Consider the following 7640-nt stretch of genomic DNA (forward strand, 5'->3'; position numbering starts at 1 on the left):
CAGCTGCTGCAGAGCAGAAGCGGCAGCACCCCGGAGGCTCCAGCGCCCGCGCAGGGCCGGGACGCAGCTGCCGCCCGGGCCTTCCTCTTTCTGCCTCAGTATAACGACCGCTTCGCGATGGAGGAAGAGCAGCAGGGGAACAGGCTGTTACAGAGAAGAAGGGAGGTTCAGTTCGACATTGGGAAACTGCTGACGTTGACTGTGCTGAGCCTTTGCTGGGAAACGCGGATGCTCCCGCGCCGCAGCTGCCGGCACGCGGAGCCCTCCAGACGCGGCACTCGCTGCCCTAGCGGGGCCTGAGCCGCCTGCCACGAGGCAGCCGCTCCGAAGGGGCCACGGAGCTCCTCCGGGCCCAACCCGCGGCCAACCCGCGGCGAGACGGGATAACCACTGACCTCGGCTATCACGGAGGTTACACATTGCTGGCCAGTTCTGCACTGAACACAGTAAACTAAACCAGAAGCTACAGAACCTTACTTTAAAAAAAAAAAAAAAAAAAAAAAGTTAAAGTTAGCATTTTATAAGGCAACCACTATGTCACCTGAACCCATATAATACAATTTTCCTTGTAACACACTATAGATGCCTACTGGCTTCCTTTTTTTTAGCAGTCTTGTTACAGAACCCCACAGGAAATCTACAATTTAAAAAAAAAAAAAAAAAAGTTAGCATCCCAAAATCCCAAAAGCTTTGCAGATTATATATTTTTCAAGTTCCCAGCAGCAGAAATACTGGTATTTTCACATACATGATTGGCACACACTTTCTCTTTCACCAATTTCACTCCCACCATGGGTGTCTACTTTGGAAATAGCAACAATTTCCAATCAGGTCTCACTAATGATTTTCACTCCTCTTTTGACCCATGGGAAGAATTTGAGTCCAGCTTCCAGAACTGCAAATAATTAAGCTTTAATCTTCCTCCATTTACATATTTGGGACATTCACACCAAAAAGGAAACTACAGTTGACATCTGAGTTCACTTGTCTGGAAGTTTTACTAGTCAACTAACTATACACTTGATGTCTTGGAAACATTTTTAAGTGACTTCCAGAAAGAGATATTTATTCATGCTGCAGGCACACATGGAAGAAAACCGAAGGGAACAACACGTTCTAGTGAGTGCATTTTCGAGTGCATTTTCGAGCATGACAGTGGTACAGAGCTGCCCTTGGGAGAGATTCCTGTTCAAGAGCAGCCTATTATTATCAGGTTAAGTAGTAAATAACTAAAAAATATGCACCTACGTAGTACTTTAGAAGGGTATCTTGGCACTCTGAAGTTCACTCAAAAAAAAAAAAAAAAAGAGTAACAACATATTAGTAGAACAAGCCCTGTACTCGCAGATATATCATGGGTAATCTGTAACAAGAGTTAGTTTGGATTATGCTACCAATTAAGCAGAAGTCTAATCTCAAAGCCCCTTCTCCATCCGTCTCCCTGCATCTTATCTCTTCCAGCGAAACTTTTTATGATTTTGTTCAAGTAATTAATGACCAATAATGGCTGTTACCCTTTGAACAGCAGCAAAACAGTACTGCAACATGACAAACTTTTGGACAAACGAGCAATGGGATTCTAGGTGCAAAGAAAGCCCTCTCTTTCCCACACCAGCTTCTTGCTGCATACAAAAATGAATTTGCAAAGAGGGTCAGGACTTGCTGGTGTCAAACACCCAAAACAGACTAATGGCACTGAAGCAGAAACGGGAATCTATTCAATACCCATCCCCACAAACACAAAACCTCTTCCCCCTTCCTCTTCTCTTCTAACTAGGCTCACCAAGCTAAGATACAGGTAAGTAGCCCAAAGACTGAACTGTCCAAGTTCCTGCAGCAGTACTGATACAGTTGATACATCTTTCTTCACTAAATACTACTTCATTAAGTGAGACTAAGCAACTAACAAGAAATGAGTTTAACATTAAATACTCATGCCAGATGTACTTCTGAAGAAAGAGGAAGCAAAATAAAAGGGATTAGCCAGAATTCAAACAAAAGCATGCAAGAACACATGAAAAGCGTGTTTTCAGATTGCATGCCCCTTTGCAGCTTACATTCTTTGCCATTTCTTTCTGAATTACAGAGAATACACGGCTGGGAGTGGCATTACACTGTCACCACGAAATAATTTCCATCCTCAAGCGTAACCAGCTCCAGAGCAACACATTGGTTCATTAGGAACAAAAGGTATTAAAATACTTAAAGAGGGGGCAGAAACCTTTGCAAGTGCAGTCGAGTGATTTACGAAGCTTCTCCCTGGCTACTAAGAAACTCTCTGGTAGAAATCGCAAAACAGAACCAACGGTTCACGGTACACCTACGGAAATGTACTCAAGTATCGTACTGTAAAACACTTAAATCCTAAATCCTTATATCCTACAAACCAACTAATTCACAAGAGAAATCAGTTATTTCTTCCATCTTTTCTTTCCTTCAGTTTTGGTTATTTAACTGTTTTGTTCAAAGTGGATTTAGAAGGTTCAGCAATGCACTTCTGCCAAAATAATACTAGTCCTCCAAGCTTTATATTTCAGCCAGGTTTTTAGCTGCAAGATTTACCCCGTCCATTTTAGTCTTAATACCATGAGGTTGAAAATCTTGAAGAAAATGTAAACACCTTCTACAAATTTCAGGTCATTTCACTGTTTTTATTCCTCCAGGTTCAACCTCTGGATTCTCACTCCTTTTCCCTCTCTTCAGTTAATGCTCCCTAGTGCTCCCCCCTAGTGCTACAGCAGGTCATTCTTCCCCAGTCTCAATCTATCCCTCTGATCAAATGAACCTAAACTGATTTCCCAGGATATCCAGGACCGTTACAGGCTATATCTATGGATCTGTAATCAAGCATAAAGAGAACTGATCAACGTACCAAAGCTGTTCACTGTTTAGACAGCCAGCTTTCAGGTACTAGGTTTTCAAAAACCTAATTTTCAAAGGCATTAACAGCCTTAGTTCTAGTCAAAATTCCTAAAATTGAGGGTGTTTGAACTACATGTTTATAGCCATTAGTTTTCAAATTAATGATTATAAACACACACATTTTATTTATTTACACCTGAACTTCAACATTTAAACTTAGCTTTGAAAATTACTAAAAATTACTCCGGGCTGACTGCGCTCTTCTCCAGTAACTTGGCTGATTAAAACTCCTGCCATGCTGCGATTAGCACGTAGGAGCTTAAGGGCTAACTATGCTTGTTGCTTCAACTCTGACAACCTACTGTAATGACACACCATTAAATGTAAGCTTCCAAAAGCATTCATCATTTGATTCTACTGAAAATACAGTTTTACTACATGTTTTGATAATAAAAATCACTTTTTCCCTTTTCAGAAATGCATGGTGATGTCAGACATATGCTTGTTTTCCAAACAACAACTGTTTAGAAGGAAGAATCCTCCTCTGATGTCCTTGCCAAGCACAACATTCTGCGGTTTAAAGAAATCTGATAGTAGGCAGTTCACTGAGAGGAGAGAAAAACAGAGGTTTACATTTGGCAAGGCACTTCATGTCTGACATGTACTTCCCTCCATTTTAAGTTTCTTTAGAGATGAATGTGGCAGCCAGAAAGAGTATTTTACATCCCTGAGCTTTTTAAAAAAAATATTCGTGGCTTTAGAAGGCATTAGATGAAGCAGAAGTTTAACATAATACATTTTTCCTAGGGGAATACTAGGATATAAAAGTAAGTCTGAAAGGGAAGTAAAACAGATTTCAGAAGAAATACATTGGAGAGAGTTTGCAGAATGAGGAAGTGAAATAAAAAAATCCAAATGAGGAAATAAAACAGAACAGCCTTTTTAAATGTAGGACAGGGAGAAAAGGAGAGAGTATTTGGGGTTTTCAACTGCTGTTGTAATTAGGAACAGAAATATTACCTGTCCCCTACATGTGCTTATTTCACTGATGCCTCAATAGTTCCAGATTAAAAGCAGAATTGGTAATATTCACAAAGATAACGCTATATACATCATTCAACTATCATTTCTGTATGCTTCACATGCCACGATTCAAGACTACTTCAAGCTACTAAAATATTTTATTTCATCCCTCATTAATATTTCTACTATTTTCTAGTATGTATTAGTATTGCTGTAACTGTACCGCTTATCTAAGTAAAATAAAAATGTTTAATACATTCTGTGACAATGAAAGTTCTGCAATTTTCCTTAAATATGGGACACTGGCCAATGTTTGCCCGCAGCTCTCACAAATAGAGTTATGAATTGCATCTAGCAGAATCTTGCTATCACATACTAAGATACTAAAATTCCTGAAGGCTGCCAAGCCTGTGGTAGCCTCAGGCCAACTAGTAAGACAACAGTGCAGCCAGCTGTAAGACCAAGAGAAGAAGTTTTTAATCTTCAACCTGTCAGCAAGATGCAGAGCTCCCTGAATTGGAGGCCCTCAGAATTCACAGGATGACCACGCAATGTTACTGCAAAATGTTACCTTCTCCACTATTATTAATACAGCTCTGAACAAGATGGCAAATTGCTTAGAAAAATAAGGTCACAATCCCAAAAATCTCACAGTAGCATTTCAGATGCAGCTATTGCAAGCTAATACATATTCTGAAGATAAAAAGACAGCTGCTTGTTAGTCTGCCAAAATGAAAGTTTTTCCTGTCATCAGTAGTGTAAAACCAGCACAGAAATTCAGCACTTGGGTCTGTCTTTACAGCAGGACTAGCTTGAGGTATAAATTGGAGGTGCTCCTAATTCAATCCAAACAGCCAAAATACCCTTCTTCTACCACACTATTCAGCTAGATAACCTGAAACGGACCCCAGACTCCTTGTCCAACAGTGGCAAGAGGTGCCCTTTAAACTTAATTGAGAGCCAACTGCCACCCCACACGTGGAGGTGGGCACCAGTGCAGCATCCAAACCGCGCCAGCGAGGGGGCCTCGGCGCAGGCCCGTGTGAGGCGAGGCCGCCCAACGCAGGCCCACACCAAGCGCGGGGCTATCTGCTCCCGGCCTGCGGCTGTGCCATCAGCCAGAGCAGCAGCCAACCTCAAAAACAAAGAAAGAAAAGAAAAGAAAGTATTTTCTCAGGAATACGTCTACAATAAGCCTCCGTGGATACAAATTCCCAAGTCCAGAATCCTCTAGAAAACAGAGCAGCAAGCTCTAACTGCCACAGAACTAAAAAGTTCCATTTTCACTACAGCCCAACTTTTAATTCAGAAGTTCAAATTCCTTCATTCACATGTAACGATGCGGCAGGATTTCTCAAATTTATGTTTCCAAAGCACTTTCGGTTTCAAAACAAAATAAAAGCTTCCTGGGCCTTTCCTTGCAGCACATTACCTTGCAGCACAAGCACCCGGGGTGCTTGTTGTTCTGCGAGGAGAGAATGGAGTCCAAGGCACACAAATGTTTCCTCAGCATCATGGAATATTGACCTCTTCCACAAAGGGTTTTTGAAACAAACTCTAAAAACCCATAAATCAATCCCAATATTCACTAGGAATGTTAGCATGTTCTGAGCCATTACATTTAATAATAGGAAGCTGTTGCCGCTAGGAAAATAAAGAAGATTCCACGGATCCATCAACTAAAGAACAGACAGCTCAGGTTATGAAGAAAGCACTTGTCCTCCTGCAACTCAATTTTGTGTGTCAGAGGAATGAGAAGAAACTATGTTTTCAGCTATCCGGACTCTTGTTCAGAAGAACAGTTTTGCATACAGGAGTTATGTACTGCTCACTTGCTTTAAAAGGACTCTGCTCAACTACACACCACTGACCAAAAAGCTACTGTCCTTACCAAACCGCAGGGCATCAGAGGTAGAAGACAAAAAATAAGGGTTAGGTAGCCCTTTGGTGAAACATTCATCTTTCCAACATCCAAAAGGAGATGCAGCAGTATGAGCAGCAGTTCTAGGCTGCAAGTGCAATGTTTTATATAAAATTTTATTTTGCAGATATTCAATGTTACATATATTTAATGCAACATGATTTAGCAGAGTGATCCACAGCATACTGAAATCACAACACAGGTGTCCATCTGCACAGTTATCACAACACCAGTGTGATTGCCACCACCGGTCTCTACACCATGCTGCTCGCTCACAATGCTGGGGCATCCCCAATCGCCAGGAAGGATTACGTGGGTCAAAGGCAGCTCAAGCCCCTTGTTGTCCTCAGAATTCCCTGATAGCTGTTCAGGTTTTATATCCTCTGTTGGGCTGAGTCACTTTTATACTTTCATCGTGACAGTTGGGCTAATCACAGGAGCCATTCACGCTAGTTTGATCACTTCAGGGAGAAATGTTTCTAACCAGTTGATCCACTCAACAATACACCTGCTTATCTAACACAAAGGTCATCCTCTGGTGCTCTGTGTGATGAGATTAGTCAGTTCTTTGTGCAAGAGTAGTGACTAGTGAGTCACATCCCATAGGACTCCTGAGCTTCACTGCACCCTTGCCCATCTCCTCTGGGCCTTCTTCCATTTGCATTGGCAGCTACACTTGCACAGACTACTTCTTGGTTACACAGGCTTTTTGCAGCCTTCCTGATGTGGTTCTAATTCATTTTTAAAGGATATAGAGACACAAGCATCCATGAGCTCCTTAGCTTGCCATGTCTTACTGAAAACATAATTTGGCTATTTGTGCTTGTCTTCTAAATACATGGGAACCTCTCCTCGTGCCATTGTATGCAGGTCACAGAGACACAGCAGTGTTTAAGAAACCCTTAATGTCTTCAGTTGGTTGGGTTCTCATAGTAAAGTTAGTCTCAACCTGCTTGGAGGATGATTGAATTTTCTTTTACCAGGTATCCAGTTGCACAAGTGAGACTAGCCAAGTACACAGCAGTCACCTGCTGAAGACAAACACTCCACTAATACTCTTAACAGTGGAAAGAGAAGAGTCTAATGTGCCCCAGGTCAGAAACTTCTGATTTTCAAATTATTCTATCATCACCCATACTGCACGTGCTATCTCCAAGACCGTATTTATACTTATATTATCAAGTAACACTTCTGATGCTACACATCCCTGCTGAGGTATTCATTCCATGACCACAGCACAGTTCTGAAAACCTCTGACTCTAATTTCTAGATAGAGGCAGATAGAGTGTGTTCTCTGTCAACACACTAAGAACATTAAACAGGCTTAATAGTGAAGAAAGTAGGCTAACTTCCTCCATAATATAATCGTGCTATGAGCAAACTAATTACCCAGCAACTTAAAAGGACAAGACCGTAAAGAAGCCATTTCTGAAGAAACGAGGCCAGCAAACAGTGGCTACCAGCAGCAAAGGACGAGCTCCTTGCTGTTCCTCAGCAGTGCTGAAACTCACAGAAGTTGCAACCCTACACTACTGCTCCTAGCACTGCTTTATATCAATATCCACATTAAGGCCCACTGTTAAGCCCCTGCAACTGTAGTTTTGAATTTCCAGCCCCTACACTGACAAGGCAGAGCTCTATTAATTTTTATCACGACATCCCCTGTGTATATAAAAATGTATGTGTGTGTGCACACGCGTATGTGCCTCTATATAAGTGAAAAAGCCCCTCGCAGAATCTTCTCAGGAAGGTTCATTACTACTTTCTCCTGGTGACTGGTTGCTACTAAATAATAACCAAAAACATTTTTCATACCACGAACATGGCTTCTGTA

This window comes from Tinamus guttatus, unplaced genomic scaffold (genome assembly GCF_059628265.1).
Source record: "Tinamus guttatus ecotype Peru unplaced genomic scaffold, ASM5962826v1 Tinamus_guttatus_pri_ptg000150l, whole genome shotgun sequence".
Taxonomy (NCBI): Eukaryota; Metazoa; Chordata; class Aves; order Tinamiformes; family Tinamidae; genus Tinamus; species Tinamus guttatus.